Raw genomic sequence first — 21,866 nt, 5'->3', positions numbered from 1 at the left:
GTCCTGCACAGCAGGATTGCACCAGGGTCTTGCAGTCTCCCTTCTAATTATGAATCTGCTTTAACCCTTTAAGTGGCAGCGTGTCTTTTGCTCGATAAAGCGGTTAACTGCTGAGGGATGTGTATAAACATGTTTACTCTTCCATAAATCTCATTATCTGGCAATTCCTCACAGTAGCTGGAGCCTCATTTCATGCTGTTTTTTCTCTTATTAGAGGTCAGAGGGAATGACTGAGCATGTAAATAAACTTCCCAACAATTTTACACCCTGCTGTGGACCACCCTGAGAGCACAAGCCTGCCGTTTGAGCACTCTTTTCTTGTAAGGCAGCTGGAAAGCAGTAAAAATCTCAGTTCCCTCCTATAAGCCCATCACATTATTTTGCTCTTCTGTTCCTGTACACCTCCAGTCACATGCCTGCAAGTTCTTGTGAAGCTGAGTAGACTGACCGAGCCAGCTTTGGATAGCCAAGGCAAGACATCAAGTAACTTTTGTTGCAATTTCCTGGGCCCCTGCTTAGCCATCATATAAACTTGGCATCCTCAGTGCATTTAGCACCTGAATGTTCCAGGCTTCTCAGTCCTTTCACATGAGTGTCTAGAAGCATTATGACTTCTGCCTCATGCCAACCTCACTGGCAGGGAGGGGGCATGGAAGTCCCTGATAAAGATTTATTTTTCATACATTCCCTAAAGGCAGACTGTGGGAGAGCTAGGTACTCAAAACTCCTGTTTTCTTGCTCTCAGGACAACACGTAAAATTTATTTAATGAAACATGAAACCAGTTTTTAATAGAAGTGCCTGTAACTGGTAGAATAATAACCCAGAATGGCTCTTCCATGGAGCTGTTGGTCACATTCACCTTCTCTGGCCGAGTATCTATAGATCATAGCACTACGGATATTCTTTTGCATCTAAAAATTTGGAGTTATTATGTCTAGATTGTATTGAGGTTGTGAGTTTTCACATGGCTTCTTGAATGTTTTTAAAAGGTTAAAGCTGAGGGAGAAAATGGTGTCACTGTGGAGGGAAAGGAAGGTCACACTTTCCCTATCTCTCTGTATCTGATTGCCTGCTCTCTCCTTCCTCTGCCCTTCCCAGCCTATGAATAGGGAGTTCGGGGGTGTTTCCTGCAGGCCAGCTGTAGGATCGTAGCTGGAAAGTCTCAGCTACAAGTGCAGAGCACGGGCTGGATGAGAAGTGATGAGTTACTGCTGACTGATCTCAGCTGATGGGGGAAAAAATGACTCCTCGGTGAACTGGGCTTGTTCCCAAAAAAAGAAATCCATCTCTTTGAGAAAGAGACTAATGGAATACATCCAGCAGCTCTGCTGGCCCCTGGACAGCGGCTTGCACTGAAGCCACCGGATGAGGCGTTTCATGGTGTCATCGTGCGATTATTTATATCTTCCGTTGATTAGCACATTTGTTTCCCCAAAGCAGAGTGGGTGTATGATTTGCTATTTTTTATTCTTTATTAATTTCTAAATATAAACCAGTCCTGAAGGGTGTGTAGAGCTGTCCTGCTGATTGATTTGTATGGGATGGGAGGAGGCTGAAGAACTACCCCTACCCGCAGAGGTCTTCTCTCCTTCTCAGCATTCACAAACTTCTGAGCCAAGAAAGGAATTTTCCTTGCTGCCTGGTGGCTCTTTACTGGAGGAATGGTTTGACTTGGTCTGCAAGATTAAGATGGTTTTATATCTCTTAGCTTGAACACAACAAAAATTTTATGAAAATAAAAATTTGCAGGGAGTGGTGGTGCTGTATTTTTTTGCTTGAGCAAGACTAAATTCTGACAGTTGTAAGCTTCTGTGCAAATACGTAGCAAGGAGGACTAAGTTTAGGGGCATTTTAATAGCGATGAACTGCAAATGAAATGTTCTTGAAGGAAATTTGCTGATAGCTGTAGAAAACTTACCTGACTGAACAAATATATTAGGAAAATAGTCTCAGTTCTTTCCCTCCTGCTTTGGTTATGTGTTTTTTTTTTTTCCCTAAGTATTGTATGAAGTTACATTTCAGGTTTGTAGTAATTTGAATTTTAGAAGTGCAAAGAGATTTTTTATGTATTTAGAAATCTAATATTTATATAAATTGAAAAGAAGTGAATGAAACTGCTCTTCTATTTCTGCAAAAGCTGATTAATGTTTAAACAAAAGGAACACCAAGTTCTCATACTGGGTCATATATACTCATTTCAAACTGTAGAAGGTGTATGGCTGGAGGGCCTCTCTACTTTTGAGTTTGTGAAGAACATTTTCACAAGGCTTTCCTATGTGCCTGTCAGAGATGATTTCCCAGCAAGTAGTTCACAGGTATTTCTCTAGACAAGCAGAAGATATTGGTTTCCATCTCAAAGCTTATTTGTCTTTATCACTGGAGTCAGTGTCCAGTGTTAAAGGCAGTGAAAGACTTCAAAAATATTTTAAAATCATAAGTAAGATTTTTTTTTGATTAGTTACTGAAGATCACCAACTTCGAAAAATTAAATTCTGTTCTGATTATTAAAAAATTCCTTTGTGCTCATCTTTTTACAGTGATGTTTTTCTTATCTACTTTACCTTTGCCTCTGCAAGTTTGAAGTACAGTACAGCAAAAGGACAAAGCACTAAAAAGTTAGCAGGAAAGTTTTTCCTGTGAGGAACCCATGTACCTAAGGCTTCAGGTTCAGGTACTAGACCAGATCCAGATGTGGTATACTTTGAAATAACAAATTTTTTGATATTTGCATGAAATGTATGTCAACCTATGCCTATGGAAAGGTCCAGCCACTTCTAGCAGCAGATTCTGTTGGGGTTTTTTTCAGCTTGCACTTTCTATGCTGAGACTTAAAACTGGTGTAGTGTGTAAATGGAAGGTGTCAGACATTTACAGTTGTGTAAGACCTGACTCTAACATTATTAAATGGACCATAGATATCAGGCTTTATAAACCAGAGTTTAACTGAGGTAAGGTAAGCTCAGTTACTGTGTATGAAAAAGCTTATCAGTATGAAAGTATATAGGGAAAAGCAACAAGCATTTTATCAGCTGAAAACTGGAAAAATCTAGGTGCTATGTTTTTGACAAGTCCAAAAATAGGTAGCAGAGGCAAAAAAGTTTTCCACTGATGTGTTCCCATTTCAGAGCCAGCTGAGTTAAGCAGAGATAAAGTGGCTTTTCAGATCCACTGTGAAGTAGCTTTTACTAACACTCCTCAGTCTTTTTACTTATTTACTTTCCTGTATTGACATGTGACCATCCTTTTACATGACAACTGTCAGAATAAATACAGATTCCCTAGGAACATGCTAGGAAAGTACCCACCTTTTTTTTTTACAGCTATAATCTCAAAGGCTTAGTGTGCATTTCTTGCTATCAGAGAAGCATTTGCGTTGAATTTCAGGGATGTTGTGTGTGCTTTACCTTTGAAACAGAGCATCAGAGCCTCCTTAATCCCAGGACACCCTTGGGACCTCACTATTTGTGGGGATGTTGTCTTTTGTAGCAGCTTGTATTCAGATTGCATTTAAAGACCATGAGCCTTTGTGGCAGGTGGTAGCAAGACACTGGATCCTTAATTATCCTACAGTGACCTCAAGGAAGGACATCTGACTTTTTTATATCACTGAAAGGGAGGAAGGAATATCTGAAAGTTGCAAAAGTCCAACTGTGCTTCAACTGAGTCATGAGGACACTGTTGGGGAACTAAGTTTTCCTCCTAAAATTCCCAAAAATTAGCTCAGCCTTGAGAGCACCTTATAAAAGCAAGGTAGTTTAAAAGGTCTCAGGTTCTTCAACATAGCAAATAGTTTCAAAAATTGTTATGATCTTGCCTGTGACCTTAAGGCTAAACAGCAACTTCTGTCTTGCTAATCTCTCTGCTTTGATATTTTTTCATTTATTCTTTCCCACATATCTATTTTTCCGTCTGACTAGTTGGGGATGTTCTTCTGTTCTTGGTGGACAACTTGGTACTATATTTGTTCTTTGCTCCATAAAACTCTGATAAAGATTGAATACATACTGTGCACACACAAGGAGACTACAGATTTATGATCAGGGATTGGATATCCCTTCTTAGAAGTGCTTTGATCGTGATTAACATTTGCGTAATAGAGTCCATCAGGTGTTCTTTATAGAGGAAGTGAATTAAAAGCTTTCCTTTCCAAGGAAAAGGAAGAATGTTGTACATTAAACACCTGTTCTGTAGTATCATCTTTGGGGTGTTTGTACAGGGAGTGAAGGCCTTGTTAATTCTTCAGTGGTAAGTTATCTTTCCAGAGCAAGTGGGACAATTACTGTCTTGGTGCTGCTTATCAGAGCTAATAAAGACTCACTGCAGTCTGTTGAGCCAGCAGGAGGAACAGCAGCAGCTAGTAAAAGAATTGAATTCTGGAGGTGTGAATCTTCACACGACAATCAAAACATTCTGCCTTTCACCACAAGTGCTCTGCTACTGATTATTGCCATAGCAACTATGCTGTATTGAGTAAAAGAAAACAAAGTCTGTGATTTACTTTTAAACAGAATTCTGACTGTTGTCAGGGGACAACTTGCATTCTTAAATTTAAATATATGTTTAAATACTTACTAGAGCTGAACAGCTCCCAGAGATATTATTATGCCTGGAGACAAAATCTTGCATTTAGCTGGGTGGAGATGCCTCTTTAATAGTCTGTTGTGGCAATGAATAATGAAAATCATAATCTGGCATTCAAAGTTAAGGCTTCCTTACTTCAGAACTGTATTTTGAAACAGTGGAAACTAAGAAGCTTTGCTGGAACAAAACTATAGGACACAATTAACAAATAGTATGAGAAACAGCAAAGATATTGCACTGCTGAAGCAAGAGCATTGCTGTACTGTTCAGTGGAAGCTGTCCTTGCTTGGTACCCTCTCAGCTATGGGGAAGTAAACCCATGACAAATCAAACTGTCTAGGGTCAATGGCATCAAGAGTTGAAAGTGAGGACACTTTGACCCAGATGCCCTTGGTAAGTTAGTGGCCATTGCCTCACACTTCCAAATACCTGGTTTGCAGGTTACTTATGTGTGGTCAAAGGTTTTAAGGTTATTTGTTCATGCCTGGAACCTCGGCTTTTGATATCCACAACTTCAGGATGTCTTGCTTTGTCTTTGTGCTAAGTCCAATAAACTTTGCTTTATCAGCTCCTGGCATATGAGTGTCTTCTTCCTGCTTAGTTTACTCACACTCAGCATTTATCTTCAGAAGTGGATTAAACATGAAATTGCACTTGTTACTCCTAGCATAAGAGTGTCCACACATGGGCAGTTAAATATTATCACAACTACAAGAGATGATGCTCTTCATGCAGCCAGGCAGACTGTGCATCCCCTTTACCCCAAAGAGAACATATTTCCACCCAGCAATACGTGATATTAGGCTGATCCTTGTCAATAAGTAAATTACCTCAAAACCAAACTGACTGCTCACCCTCCACACTAAATAGGAAGATACTCCTGTGTGTAATAAAAGCTGTCTATCCATGTACAAAGGGGCAGACCAGATTCTTGGGAGATACTCGTAAGGGAAATCCACTGGGAGAAGATGCAAATGCAGAAATAGAGGTACTTCTTGGAGGGTGCTCACTGTATCAGCAAGATCTCAGGCTTCCTGTAGAAAAAATGGGGAAATTATTCACTGATCCCATTCCTACTGAGGCTGCTGAGAGATTTATTTTCTGGGCTCAGCATGGGCAGTCACACTGGCTGACTGTACATCTCGGAAGAAAAACCACAGATCTTCCAGTCATTTTCTGCATTCTGTTGAAAGTCCAGTAAAAGGAAATTAATTTCTAATGTAGTGTTTGGACTATCTGCTGTGATCTATTTTAATAACTTGGGAATATGCAAACCACCCTACAAATCTTAATGAATCATATAGCAGATGTCTGGGGTGAGAAAACTATGATCTCTCTGTTACAGAGGAGCAACTGGTAAACAGAGAAAACAGAAGACTTAGCTAAGCCCTTTGGTTTACTTTTTAATTAACACTTTTCCTGTACAAAATTAGCCAGTTTAAAAAAGAAAGTTGTGTGAACCTGTTAGCCACAGATGGCAGAGAAAGTGGTTTACTATGTAGAGTTTAATAAAAATAATCTATTCAACTCCATTCTTCTATTTGTGGGTTTAAAATATGGTGCAGGGGCATCAAATCAACTTATCTTTCTCCTGGCTAATATTTTTTTCACTTGTTACACTACTTAGATACCATGCCAATGAGGTGATCATATCATTATGGCTATAAAACCCAGAATAGAACACAACAAAGAAACTAGAATATGTACAAAAAATATCTAGAAATTGCCTTTTGTTACAGTAAAATCCACTAGCTTAATGACCTTAAAGGCCATCTTTTTGGGCTTTATAGCAGTGTAATTCCAATGCCCCTAGTTTAGTACCTCCTGATTTACACCAGTATGTGTGGAATCAGGCTGTACTTGTATTTTGACCCTGCATTAATGGTTGGAAGGAAGCTCATTTTTTTTCCCCTAGGCTAGAATTTTAACATCAGAGGTTCATGGAGCAAGAAAGGTTTGAAGAACCTCATGAACTTGTCTAGGCTGTGCCTGTGGCCAGAGTAATTATACCTGTATTTCTATTAAATTTGTTAGTAAGGAGGTTGAAGGGAGTACACAGCCTCTCAGGCACCCTTTTCTCCTATCTCTACCTCTGCTGCTCAAGTGCTTTTTGCTAGCATGCAACCTGAATTCTCCTAACTGTGAATGAAGGTCATTACACCTTCCTCCTATCTGTGATGGGCAGGAAAATTTTATTATTTCTCTTTTCAGTAGCTTTTAAATATATTTTTTAGGTGATATTACCTCATGCAAGCTTTCCTTCTATGCTATGCTTTCCAGATCTCTCATTGTTCACTGCTTTCCACTGAATCTCTTCACACACATCATGAAAGTGGCACCAAATCCTGGGTATAGTATCCAAGTGAGAGCTTGCCAGGACAGAACAGGGCAAAAGTACTATTTCCCATGTGCCATGTAAAATTACATGTTAGTGGGAAATGTAGATCGTCTTTGAACTATTAAAGCTCTCAGGGTCTGCTCTTCTACTATTCTAGAAGCTTGCTCACCACTGTTTTTAATGCACCATCTCAGACTATGTATGTTCATGGTGTTGTTATAGCCTAATATGCAAACTATAGTATTCAGGAAAGTATTTTGAGTTTAAGGAAAAAAATATGTTATCTTTGGGAAAAGGTAACTGCTGCACCAGTGCATAAAAATTTGTTTAATCAAACATGTGCAAAAGTTTATCTTTGGTTTTGCATTATGAATTGCTCTTTCTCACTGAAAGAATATGGAAAAAACCCATCTGTGGGAAGCTATGAGGTGTATTTGGCACTTCTAAATCCCAGGCTTGTTGTCTGGTCTTCCTCTCACTCATCTTCCTCTCAGTCAGGAATAAGGAAGATGAAACATAGATTTGCTGGTGAGGGATGGCAGTCCCATATAGCACCTGCTGTGGTGGTCACCTGCCAAAGTCACGACCATGAAGCTGCATCCCATTCCCCACCTTTTTGTGCAGCCTGCAGCTGTCTCCTGGCCAAGGGCAGCTCCACAGCAATACAAAGGGATGGGTGTCTTCAGGCCAAATGGGAGCAGAAATGAAATATGTGGAATTTCCCGGCATGTAGCCCAGCACTTAGCTCATGGGAATGTGTGGCTTCTGGAAGGCATCTGAACCTGAACCTCAACTCACAGGATGGGGTTAAATCAGATTTAGAGAAACTGCCAGCATCCAGAGATCCCTGTATTTCATGAAGTCCTCTGTGATGAGACATTCTGGGTTTATTTTCTTTTCTAAAAAAAGTTTCCCTACTGTTTTTGTGGTTTTTCTCACCTGTGAAATAAATATTTTGGGTTTAGCTGTAGTTAACTATCAGTAGTTGTGACAGGTAAGCTGCAGTGCTGCAAAGCTCATGGTAAGAATCAGGACAGCTGTCATTCGGTGCAGCAGCTGCTGATTACACCTGCCCTACCAGGAGGGGTAATTTAGTTTGTTTTTTGTGTTTGTTTTTTTTTTTTTCCCTTTAACATGAAGGTATAATTTAGTGTGGTTTTCTTTTTTTCGTTTTTTTTTCTTTTTTTTTTTTTTTTTTTTTTGTTAAAGGAAGGAATCAGTAGATGGCACTGCATTACCGCGGGACAAGCCACCTCACTCTGTCTCTAAGATGGATGAAAGACATTGCCTACCTCTGAGTTTTCAGCTGTCTACTTTAATCCTTACCATGAAATAAAAAAAACCCACAACCAAATCCAAACCCTCACAATCCCACGGCCTGGGTCTGTGTCACTCAAATGTGCTTTAGCACAGTTTCCCCTCCTCCGTCTTCAGGGTTGCTAGCCCTGAATCATTTTCTTGTGGGACATTCTGGTTAGAATAATAGACTTTATATGCCTTCATTTTTGTACTCTGTTCTTTTAGCTTGTTTGTCTCTCCCTGCTATCATAATTGTAAAATAATCAGAAGACCCAGTGAAAAAAAAAGTGGGCTCAGATTTCTAGCATAAGACTAAGCTCCTCTAAATGCGGGTGATGTTTGGGAATGCTGATCCCCAGCTAGCCTTCTAAGTTCTTTAAACAAGTGAAAATAAAAACTAATTAGTGTGCTTAGCTACATGGGCATAAATGGCTAATAAAGGGTCATCCACTGATGTGTGAGTGTAGATAGCATTGTTCAGTGAGCCATAGTTTCAATAAATTATTGCTATTATGTGCTGCAAATATCCTTAACCAGAGGCTTGACCAAAATTACCTTCAGCCACCAAGCTTGCAAAATTGAGCTGTCTCATGATTTGCAGAGTTGCTTGCAATAGCTTAACATTTTTATACATCCTTGAAATTCATAAATTCACAGTTTAGCGGAAAAAGAGAATAAACTAATGAAAAAATCATTAACATGTATAAAATGTTTACTGAGGCCTAAATGAAACATTTTTGGTCATTTGCTATCAACTCAACAAACCTTTATATAGTAGCATTTCTTTCTTTAAGGAACCTTGCTGAGTAGTATCACTTGGAAGGAGCTCTCCGTTGCAATTTCACTGTGCTGTTCTCTTTAGTAGCTGCTGTAGCTGCAACAAAATTACAGAGGGAAGAAATCTAATTGTTGGGAGGGAGACCAACCTATTCAAGGAATTTGCAAGAAATTGCACTGCACATAAAAATCTGATTTCTGGCTTAATGCTGCTTTAATCCATTTTTGTGTTGCAAGACCATTAAGATGAAAAGCATTTGAATTTTGAATGTAAAAGACTTGAAAAGAATGGTGTCACAACTGTGCCAAATTTCCTCTCTTTTCTTCTTAAGAGGTTTGGTTTGGGTAGAGTTACAGTCTGCTGATAACAAAGGATGATAGATTAGCTTTGTCAAATAATACATATTTGTTAGCAGTCACTGGACATAGATTTTCATAATTATTTCATTGTATTCCCCCTTTAAATTCACAAATAGATATTTATTTCCATGATATCTCATTGCAGTTGGAGGAGTGATAATTCCATACACTTCATTCTCTCCATGGCAACTGTAAATGGGTCAAGTACGGGCGCAGCCTAGCACACGGCAGCCGTGGGAAGGCAGCTGCAGTAGTCTTCCCCCACAACGCCCTGCATTATCCTCACCTGGAGCGCCCATGAATGATACTTCCTAGGGCTGCAGCCAAGAATTATCATGGAAGAGAGCTTTCTCAGTGGTCCCTGAACCTTGAGCATCCCCTGGATCTGCTGCAGGTTGTGTTGGAGACCATGTGCTTGGACACCTGGTGCTGCAGAGACCTGTGCTCCGTGTCTGTGTGGTTGCTGCAGGAGCATTACGGTGCTTTCCCATTCCAGTGCAGAGCCTTTCTCAAGCTGTGTCCCAAACCCATGACCAAGAGAGCCTGGGCTAAGGCAGTCTGCGGGAAGTATTTTGGGGAAAAATTATTGATGATAAGACTTTCATGTTGAACACAAGAAAGGAAGGAGAGCTATGGGCACAAGGAATTCAGGCTTTGCTCAGTATAGCCGTATTCAGCACACTGGGATGCAGGGAAAACTCAGGATAGTGAACACAGAAGCAGGGGCAGGGAAGGGTGTCCTAATACTTTGGTGAAGAGGTACCTTGGCATTAGGCAACCCTGTTTGGATCTTGCATTATGTGGTTTGTGAGGCTACTTACCTTGCATGTGGATAACCAGTTACACGGTCTGAAGGTGGCATGAGTCAGTGCTGCAGCTAAAAGGGACAAGAGGAAACAAGAATCAGAAATGACCCAACTTTGCAATATTGTGAGAGAAATTCTAGACTGGTTGTTGAGGGAGAAAACCCAGACATGTTTAGCTATAAAATTATAGTAGTGCTAGGCAGATGAGATGGAGACATCCGTTAGAGTTTTGTAACAGGAACACTGAGAATTATTCCCAATGCCGAAATGCAGCCTACATTTTTGAACATCTGCCCGTGCAAACTGGAATGGGTAATTCAAACCTGGTCTTTAGTACCTGCAAGTTTTGATATCATATCTTTTAATTCTCATAGCAATCTTGATCATTCAGTGTTTGGAGGCTGTCTGAAGGACGTCATCAATTTAACCACTTATTGTCTCCATTACAGACTGGAGTAAATATGGTGCATGGATGGATGGAGAAGAGTTTTTGGGTGAGTTTCTTGATCAGATAATCTAATTTGAATATGCTAAAACCACACTGCAAATCCAACTGACAGATGGTGAATTAGGACAGTCGAGGTTTCACTTCAACACTAAACCAGAAGGGCAGTATGGGCACAACCTAGTGAACATAGCAACAGTGGGTTGTGAGGGTCAAATGCTTCTGGTGTCTAAATGGAGATGCTTTTGTTCTCAAATTATTGAAAACTCAGCAGGGTAGTGGTTATTTTGTCTGCAAATGTCTAAAGGATCACTTACCTCACCATGGCAATTAATATTTTTTCTTACTAAAATAAAATGTCATGACACAATTGTTAGATCATTTGCCCTCAGGATGTTCTTCATACAGTTTTTCAAACCTGTTAATTCAAAACCTCTTCTCTTCTGAGTCTCAAAATACATACATGAACTTATCTGAGCCATACATACTCTTGTTTTTCAGCAGCATGCTGAAAATTGTTAGATTTATTAATTGATTCAAGGACCATTATTTCAAATGCTTACAATTCCCTTGAGGTGCAGGACCTGAGACACATAGAAGCTGATTTTGGAGGAGAATGGAGCAGTCACAATTGCATCGACACCAGTGTAGGCGGTGTGGGTAAGAAACAGGAGGAACCAGAGGCCATCACACAGCAGGAAAGCTGTGACGTAGTCATCATCAGGGAAATGTGGTGGGGTGACTGGAGTCATGACTGGAGTGCTGCAGTGGGTGGCTACAAACTTTTCAGAGGGGACAGGCAAGGCAGAAGAGGAAATGGGGTGTCTCTGTACCTCAGGGAGTGCTTTAACTGCACAGAGCTTGGGGATAGTGGTGATAAGACTGAGTGCCTAGGGCTGAGAATCAGGGCAAAGGCTGGTAAGCCAGATATCCTGGTGGGAATCCACTGCAGACCATTCAACCAGGATAAAGAGGCAGATGGAATATTCTGTAGGCATCTGGCTGATGTTTCGCCATCACTAGACCTTGTTCTTGTGGGACACTTTAACCTGCCAGTGTCTGCTGGAGACCTAACAGTGGAAAGGAGTCAGTCCAGGAGGTTCCTAGAGCATTTGGAAGATAACTTCCTGACACAGCTGGTGAAGGAGCCTACAGGGGCAGTGTCCTGCTAGACCTGCTTTTTATGGACAGGGAAGGGCTGGTGGGAGATGTGGTGGTCAGAGGCTGCTTTGGACAGAGCGACCACAAAGCAACAGGTCTTTTTGGTTCTTGATGGATTAAAGAAGTGCTCAACAAAACCTCTACCTTGGATTTATGGAAGGTGGACTTTGGCCTGTTCAGGACACTGGTTCAGAGACTCCCTTAGGAAACAGTTCTTAATAATGAAGGGGTCCAGGAAGGCCAGGCATATTTTAAGAAGGAAATCTTAGAGATGCAGAGGTAGCCTGTCCCTATGGGCTGAAAGAGAAAACATCAGGGAAGATTGGCCTGGTTGAACAGGGAGTTTTCACAGGAACTCAGGGAAAAAAAGGGAATTTTTGACCTTTAGAAGAAAGGGCAGGCAACTCAGGAAGAGTCCAAAGATGTTGTTAGATCACAGAGAGAGAAAATGAGAAAGGCTAAAGCTCAGCTAGAGCACAAACTGGCCACCCTATGAAAGATAATAAAAATGTTTATATAAATACATTAACAACAAGAGTTTATGGGGCTGGATGAGATCCACATGAGGGTATTGAGGGAAGCGGTGGAAGAGCTTACCAAGTCACTGTCCATCATTTATCATCAGTTGTGTCTAGCCAGGGAAGTCCCAAATGGCTGGAACCTGGCCATTGTGACACCCATCCACAAGAAGGGCCAGAAGGAGTATCCAGGGGACTACAGGGCTGTCAGCCTGACTTGGTGCTAGGGAAGGTTATGGAACAGATTGAGTGCTCTCATGTAGGACATACAGGACAACTAGTGGATCAGACCCAGCCAGGATGAGTTTAGGAAAGCAGATCCTTCTTGACTAACCTGATCTTCTTTATGACCAGGTGACACATCTGGTGGATGAAGGAAAGGCTGTGGATGTTGTCTACCTGGAATTCAGTACTGTCACCCACAGCACTCTCCTGGAGAAGCTGGCAGCCCACGGCTTGGACAGGTGCACTGTTTGCTGGGTTAAGAATTGACTGGATGGCTAAACCCAGAGAGTGGTGATGAATGGGGTTGCATCCAGTTGGTGGCCAATCACAAGCGTGGGTTTCCCAAGGCCCCAGAGATGTTAAACATCTTTATTGATGATCTCAATGAGGGGATTGAGTGCAGTCTCAGTAAGTTCACAGAGGAAAATTATCAGGTTAGTTTAGTTGATATTCAGTTGCCAAAGGCAAGTTGTACTTCATTCAGGTTTGGTTTCACTCCTCCATCTTTTAGAGACAGATTCCAGAGCCTATACCTTGACAAAAAAAAAAAAAAAAAGTGGTGAGGTTCATAGGATTGTTAGAGGAAGAAATTTGTATTGGTGGGCAGGAATGAATTCAAGGATGATATTGTTGCATCAGATCTGCAGAATATGGTTCAGTTGATAAGCTATAGGGACTTTCTGGATTTTTTTTTTTTCCCAGTATTATGAGCAATAATATTATATTAAATTAAAAGTTTTTTAAGCCTGGCACTTAGCTTCCTAATCCTTACCTTTGGAAATCAGATTGTTTTTAAGAAGCAGGGGTGTAGTTTCCATCTAGAAGGAGTTTGCAGTGTAAAATATGTATAGTTTGGGAACGCATGAGAAAATAAAATCTTCCTGTAGCTTCTCTACACTTATTTTCATTCCACATAAAAGGCTTTGAAAGAGATATCAAGAAAATGTAATATCTATTGTCTGCTTGGGGAAATTTAACATAAAAGCATCTGTAAGAAGGAAATCACATAAAAATGAGATGGCAGAAGTAATGGAGATTTAAATGAGAAGAAATCATTATGAGATAAGAAGATTGCTTATCTGGCTGTGTATTAGAATAGAGTTCATCTATGAGATTTCTGTTGGTGAATCTAGATAATGGAATGAAGGTAATTTTCTTGCCTTTGTAGCTGATTATTTCTATCGTTAGTGAGTGTATTGTTCATGTGTTTCAAAACATTATGCATATCACAAATAATACAAATATGGAATTCAGTAAACACGATTGATATAAACATTTAAAAAAATCAAAGTACATTTAAATCAGTTTAATGAATCACATCTTGACAAAAAGAAAGCAAATTACCAGACAACTGGGAGTCAGAAAAGCAAATCTTCAACAATATTTTATGGAAATTATCTATTCTGATATGCACAACTTACCAGCTAAATAGATTGGATATACTAAAATACAGTCTTAAATATGATTCTTTGGCAATACTGTGAACTGTACTGGAAAAGCTGATTATGGGGACACAGTCTCTGATCCTGAAGATGCTTATGGATGTGTTTAACTTCAATCACTGATTTATGTTGAAGTCAGGGCTAAGACACATGCTTTACTAGGCCAAATTACATTGGCATTTGTGAGAGAACTTTTCTTCAGTAATATAAAATTTTTGTAGTGCTCATTAGTGGTCAGTAAAAAAAAAAAAAAAAAAAGAAAACATTGATGACTGCCATTCCCTGGCATTATTTCCAGTGGACACGTGCTGTGAATTTTTTTTTTTTTTTTGGTTGGTTGGTTTTTTTACTGCAACTGTTATCTCTGCTTTCATAGATTTGGAAGTTGCTCTACAGTACTCTCTCAGTAGTCCAGTGTCATTTGAAAATCATCATATCAGTAAGCAACTTACCTCAGAGGGAATATGGGATAGATACCCTGCCCTCAGAGCTGTTCTGGCTCCCTGTAGTCCTCTGGGTGCACTTTGGGATGTTGGTTCTGACACTAATTTGACTGGGAATGGAGCCATGTTTCCAAAGCTGAGCCCTTCTCTTGATTTCTCTTCCTGTAAAACAAAAGGGTTGGGAGAATGGGCAGGCGGGTCTCTGCCATAAACCCTTTGTTCTGAAATTCACTTTCTACTCAAGGCAGCAGCAATTGCTAACTTTTGGGGCAAGTTGCATGTCCCTGCTTGCTTTCCAAAACAGGACTTCACTCCCACCCGTGTTCCCAGTTTTAAGCTCCTTGTTTCCTTTTACACACCCTTAAGCAGCAGTTCACTCTGGCTCCTTCCTTCCCTTATTTTCCTGTCTGCCAAAATAAGGAATCCAATCCTATCCTTCTTCTTTCTTAATTGCTCTTCTTCTTTCACCTCAGGGGTAAAGAAGATCTAGCCTTCCTTCCATCCTAATCCAATGATCCCTATCTCATTCTGCCAAGTTCTTGGCATTTTCATTGTCATTAAAGGCATGGTTGTGTTGGTTGCTAATTGTTTCAGCTCCCAGTTGCTCTGTGAGAAGCATGGGGGAATTACCCAGCAGCTCCTGAGGAAACATCCGTACAGCCAGTGTCAAGAGCTGTTGCTGCCACCTGTCCCATATTCACCGTGGAAGAGTTTTCAACATCACTTGTGGCATGCAGACCACAGATGGCAAACTTCAGATCTTGACATCTGTTGTGGGGGAGTGCTGGGAATACTGAAGGTGAAGGACTGGAGCTTTAGGTGGGATAAGTACATGCTGTAGAGTGCCTGCATAAGCTGAAAAAGAATATATGCTTGGTTAGAGAGATGGAAAGGAGGGTTTGTACATAAGTTGCCAGAATGTGAACTGGGCACCCATAGTAATGTAGTTGTGCCTCACAATTTCCAGCATTAGATTAACTTTATCTATGAAGCATGATTCTCCTTTTAAAACTGTCTTCCTGGGACCACAAAAAAAACCCAAAAACAAACCCAAAACCAACAAAACAAAAACCAGCTATTATAACCTTTTGTAGGTGCATGAATCTGTAGCTTGAAATGATAACTTTCAGCATCGAGATTTACAACTACCAACTAGCTGTCTTCTCATTCCAGTGGCAATAGTACCTTTAACTTACTGGTTTGAGAAAGTCAAATGCACTGGAGATAAACACCCCCAAGAAGAAAGAGTCTAGCTATTTAGTAGTTTTGTTCACATTTGAAAAATTCCATGTGCTTTGTGTTTAGGCCATGCTTAGAATGGCACAAGTAAACAATCAGAGGACATATGCATAATCAGTTCATGGATTGCGAGATCCCTGTTGATTCTGTTCCATTAGTCTGCTGTTTACAGCCATTGCCTATGCCTGCATGGAAAGTTTACTGCTAATATGCTTCTCTGGCTCAGGAGGCACACTTGTCCTATCAGTCAAGCTTTTATAAAGAAAGCAGTGTGTGTTTTGTAGAAACCTGATTGAAACCTGGGGCCCATTGTGCTGTGATGAGCTGCATTCAATGCAAAAAACTTTCTGATGCCATAGTAAAACCTGTCCAAATAGCAGGGAAATATGATTTTTTCAGATCAATCTCTGTAAAAGCTCCATCAGTGCTCACAGAACTATTCATAAAAATATGTCTGTGACTTGAATGTTTATTTACAGCCATATTTCATATGTAAGCAGTATTATTTTTAATAGCTTTGAAAGAAAGGTATTTTGGAAAAGGCTGGATGATCAGTTTTTCAAACTCGATGATACAGGCACCTCGGGTCAAGGTACAGGGCATTGAACTAGGTGCAAGTTAGTCGAAGCTCATCTCTTCTCTGTGCCATTGTTCTCTTGAAAGATGGAAGAGACATCTCTTTCTACTCTTCGCTCTCCTTTTTCATGTTCATTAGGTTTCCTTATGCTGTAACATCTTGGGACAGAGATTCAGGTCCAATCCATCAATGTTACCTAAAATCTCTAATGACTTTCAGAGAGGCAGACCTTCTATTCATCCACCCTATCTTTTTAGACTGAACATGAAGGGAATCTAACTTAGATGACAGTCAGTAGCAGTCAATATTCACGTTTGCTGTAGGTGGATAGTCATTTGCTTTGTGTGGGCTATCTAAGGACATGATTGCTATGCCTAGAAGCATAAAGCATTTACTTCCTAGAATATATGCTAGCTCTAATTTGTTTTAGACTTTATTGCTGATTAAAGATCTTAGACAATATAAATATATTTATTCAAAAGACATCTGGGTGTAGACTTAGGCAAACAACTCTAGATGACCCTGTTTGAACAGAGGGTTTGGACAAGATCACTTCCAGAGTTCCCATTCAATCTTGATCAGCCTGTGAATCTATGAAATACAACAGAAATTAGAGACTAGAATGCAGAAGGGGGAAAGAAAACCTGTAATATTGCGATGGGATAGACAGAAGTGTTTGCTGCTTTCTCCTGAAGTGCTGGCTTCAATATAGATGAAAAACCCCTTTGGGGTTTATGCTCAGCTGTGAAATGTAGCAAAGTAGCAAATAGGGATGACTGCAGCCCATTTTGCCTTTAGGTGGGAAAGATGCAGGCAGCAATTTGGGCCTTTAATATATTGCGCCTTGCATATACTGGTCCAGAAGTTGAACCCCTTCATCTCTGCCATACACTTGTCCTTTATTCCCTTTTGGAGTCTGATACTGAAACCCAGACAACCTTATTTTACTCTAGCAATACATGTCTTATTGGGACCTGTAAGAGAAAATAGGGCTTTTTGCAAGTTTTAGTCTCTGCATTAGACTAGTATAAAAATTGATAGTACTTAACCATCACCATATAGAGCAATTTCCACTCCTTTGGATTAACCTAGCCAGTTAATTTCTTCACTTAATTTTTATGCCTTCCAAACACTTACAGCTACCTCTGTCTTGGAAGTTTTTTGGCCAAGTCAACCATGTTTAATGATTTTATTATTTCTACATAAGTCAGACTCACATAGCTGTATACTCTAGGTGTCAGTTGGAGGAGGTGAAGGAAGACAGTTTCATGGATTAACATTCCCAGCCCATGTGTGCTCATCTTATTGACAGATGGTCAAGAGAATAAATTTTTAATATATTCCTGGATAAAAACACTCCTGGTTGGTCAGGGCATGAATGCTTCTTATATCCTTTCAAAAATCTATATGGCCCAACAGTGAGGATAGTCCGGGACTGGAACACCAGAATTCACAAGCAAAGTGAATGGTTAGATTTATATCTCTGCTTCATTTTCAACCACCTTTTACCTATTACTGTTGGCAGACTTCTCAGAGGTGCTGTACTCAGGTTTGCTCCTCAGTGCTGCAAGATCTGATTCCTTCAGGGCCACTCCAAGCAATGTGTTGAAAGTGCAGGTTTCCTATGCTGTGTGCCAGTGGATACTTCACAGAGTTCCTATCTGTTCACACCTTTTCCTGAATTGGTCTCATTGCTCAAATGTAGTACGAAACAATATGCATGAGTAGCTGCTGGACTACATTGAAAATATCCAAGATGACAAAGAGAAGAATTTAGTTTTTTGTATAACTGGGAGCAAAGACTCAAAGTATTCCTCCTCTAGTGGGGTATGGATAAATTCTGCCACTTTGCCGGATGGATATTGCTCTGCCCTTGTTTGGTCTGTTCATGGTGAGTTCATAAGGGACTGGCATCCCTTCATCAATTCACCTGGCAGATGGGGATAATAGTGCTTTGCTGACTCTTAGGGGTGCCATAAGGATAAATAGATTAAAAGATTTTGCAGTGCTCAGAGATGTGTAATGGGAGCTGTGGAAGAAGTTAGGATCAGTAAACTGGCAGCACAACAATAAAAGGTCTCCTCCTGTTTAAGAACTGCAATATTGATGCTATCAAAAAGGAGTATCTACCTCTTCTTAACAGAAATATCAAAATATCTTTCATTTTTGGAAAAGAAGCATTTCTGCCTAGCTGAAACTGCATGTCTTTTTCTTGTTTTTAATGGCAAACTTATGTTCAAAGGCTGGGATCTTAAAACTTTAATTTCCCTCTTTCTGGGGACACACAAAACACACACACAAAGAGATATCTGAACTGGTCAGTATTTGAAAAAAAAAAATCAATGTTAAGTTTTTCCACCCTGATATTCCCTTAGAATATGGGGAATTATTCTGAAGTGTTGATAGTTTATTTGATGCCACCTGCCAAATTAGTAGGAGCATCCTTAAGAGCTTTGGCTTGTGACTTTCAGCGTCACATCTTAACAACTTATGTGAGGAGAGCTACAATCCTCAGAAGATTTACCAAGAGACTTGTAGTTTGTTTTATACAATGATGCTATTAACAAGCAGTGGATTCTTACTGTGTCATAGTTGTATGTATAGTAAAATGTGGTAACAGTTAAAATCCTTTCTTGACTCCAGGAAGATAACTTTGATTTTCTATTTTTCTCTTTCCATTTTATATTAACACCTGAGAATGGAATTAAACAAATAATAAAATAATAATAACAGTGCAAAGTTCATAGTTGGGTAAAGTTGTCAATTTTTACTTAAGATCAATTTTTCCTTCTTTTTTTCCCTGTTGTAATCTAAAGACAATGAAGACTGCTAAAGTCCTTCTTGTTTTTCCCCTTGTGACCTTGATTTATTCTAATTCTCAGGGCATCAAACACCTGTGTTTGTCCTCTGTCACTCACTGGTATGGGTTGGATAAGAATCTGCAGGCTTTCTTTCTTTGAGAACACAATGTTTTCTTCCCCAAAGTTGTCAATCTTATGAAAGTGTTGATTTATTCTAATGTCATATGTTGAAGTAGATGAACGATGAACATCACTTCTCTCTTTTCAGATTAATGAGAAATTACACAGACATAATTAATGTACTGTACATTTGTTCTGTTTCTCCTGTAGTGCCCAAGCATAGCATGACTTTCATTTACTGACTTTCTGCTGCTAGGGCTCTCAGTAGTGTACTTTTCATGGTACAAGTCAAATTCAATTCAGCTTGTTCTTTTTAGCCCTGAGGGGATGTCTTCAAACACTTCTAATTCTCATTCTGGTTCTTTCAACAGCATGCCTAACAAGCAGAGCTCATTTGCTTTAAGAGTGCTTAATATGGCTGTGTGGCTTTATTTTGGCCAGCATATTGCCCATCAGGTCTTAACGTTCACCATGAGAAGAAGAAATTGTCTCTTCAGATATTTGCAACAAAGATTACACTGGCATAAGGTGAAATCAGAAGTGTTCTCAATTTTTGTCCTTCAGCGTCTTGGGAAGTAACTTTGCTCTCAAGTAGAAAGCTCCTTGCTTTATACAAATTGTACTATCTCTGTATTTTAGCAGCATAGATTGTTCCTAAAACTAAAATGCAGACCTGAAAAAGTGAAATGCAATGTGAAATAAGGAAAGCGGATTATCTGGGATAACGTTTTATAGGACTATGGAAGGGAAAGAGACAGAGGAAGGAAAAACCGATAGAGCTCTTCTTTATGATCCAAAGTCGAGTCAAAGAGCCTGAAACCTGGTGGGTGAGCTAGTGCTGGTTATGGCAAAATGCTCAAGAAGCCGAGATGCTTTGATACCATTTGATGGAATCTTTATACCATTATATGCCCCAAAGGAAAAGTGGCAGGATAAATTCTGGACAAGCTCCTGTCTTCCACTACAACTTGCCTAAAATTTCTTGGTTTTGACTGGTCAACAGTCTTCAATAAAGATCTATTTTGTTGGGAAATTCCCCAGCAAGTGTAATAATACCCACACTGAATTATTGACGTGACAGTATATGAATGAGTAATAGTTTATTGCTCAAGTGGATTAAAGGACTGAGAACATCTAGAAAGGGCTGCATTGGACTTTGTTATTCACTGGACATATGACCTGAAGAATGCCAGTGTTGTAAGTAAAGACTTGCCGATTCCATTAAATGCAGGTGAACAATTTTGCCTAAATATCTTCACAGTCCTTCCTGCTGCTTTTTGTTTCTTTTTATTTACACTGATTTTGCAGGACAGAATAGGTTTTGCCCATGAATTCATCTGCTTTTCTGTTTGGTCACTGTCTGAGCTCATCTCCTGTAAGAGCATTATATTCCTCATTTCTGTTGTCACATGCTGGGATTAGAGAATATTTTATTTGTCCTCTCCGGATCACACAGGTGGAAGAAAACTACAGTCCCATTGCAGAGCTTGCTTTCTAACTGAAGTGACATTCAGTTCTCTTCTGACTAGCTCTGGAGTCCATGGAAATAAATCCCAGCTGGGGTACCAGTCACAGTGGTAGCTGTAGTCATTGTTAAAATCCTAACAGTGAATAACATGAGGCGCTAAACAAGTCTCACCTGTCTGTACATAAACATCTTTCACAATATGGAGCCAGGTGGGGAGAAATCAGACAACAGGCAGGACTAACCCTGCAAGAAATGCCCTGAAAATTAGGGCAGCAGAGGTATAAAGCTAAATGGGGGTCCTCAGGATTAGGAATGAAAGGAGAGGATATGGTTTTTTTCTGACAAAGTTGAAAAGAATTTATGTACAGGACACGTACATAAGTTATGTACATCTTTCATGCGTTCCTATGTATAGATGTTATATATATATATATATATATAAAACATGGATATTCAGGTAGGAGAGTTTCCTGTTCAAACATTACAGGTGCCATGTAGTCTAACTGTTAAAAAGAGGGAGATTCAAAGGATTTAATATGTAGTTCTTTTCTTTCTAGCTTCCTTACTGATAAACAGGAAATAAGAAGTGTTGTTTGAAGAAATATTACAAAGATAATGTAAACAGTCTTTCTCACAATATTCTAATTTTCCTAGTAAAGCCCAAGACACTTGCAGAGTCCTGTAAGACATGATAAGAAGCTCCTTAGCTCCTGCATGGCAGAGACATGGAGCTGCCTAAGGAATTCTCCAGCAAGTTAGCTGTGTAAAAAACCTCAGAGAAGAATATAATGCAGGATAAGTCAGCTTATGACAGCTTTTTTTTCCCCCTCCTGGTATCTCTTCTGGGACCATAAGAGATTGACAAGGAAGCATGAACTTAAACCCTGAGTAGATCTATATCTTTCCAAGGATCATATGGACACGGCTTTGCCTCCCCTTTCCTTTTCACCAAATGGATTTGGGGCTTGGGAAACATTCAGGGATGCTGCAGTTTAGAACAGAAGACAGTTATTTCAGACCTATAATGTGATTTTCAGTTGTGTAACATTGAAAGAGGAGAGACTTACGCATATGTCACAAGGCAGGAGCTGTGTTACCACATCTGTAGAGCAGTGGGTGATTTGGAAGTCACTAGTATGAAAGAAACTAGAGTGTTTAAAACTCACCTCTTAAATCACGCAACATATGGTACTCAGAAGAGCTTAAGAGGTTAAGAGCTGCCCAAATCAAATATTCACTGCTCAGTAGCCCTGGAGTGCACTAC

The 21,866-nt window shown here is 39.9% G+C and overlaps 1 long non-coding RNA gene across 1 annotated transcript; it reads right to left on the bottom strand.

Moving 5' to 3' along the window:
- Positions 1–9,189: 9,189 nt before the first annotated feature.
- Positions 9,190–11,135, bottom strand: LOC115494339 (uncharacterized). The gene is made up of 2 exons (XR_003959329.4): positions 10,179–11,135; positions 9,190–9,915 (listed from the first exon to the last, which is right to left on the bottom strand). It is a non-coding gene; the product is annotated as an uncharacterized lncRNA (long non-coding RNA).
- Between the last annotated feature and the right edge of the window lie 10,731 nt (positions 11,136–21,866).

This window comes from Taeniopygia guttata, chromosome 3 (genome assembly GCF_048771995.1).
Source record: "Taeniopygia guttata chromosome 3, bTaeGut7.mat, whole genome shotgun sequence".
In the NCBI taxonomy this organism is placed as follows: domain Eukaryota; kingdom Metazoa; phylum Chordata; class Aves; order Passeriformes; family Estrildidae; genus Taeniopygia; species Taeniopygia guttata.
The sequence above is the reverse complement of the archived record's forward strand: the minus strand, read 5'-3'. Positions and strand labels throughout refer to the sequence as shown.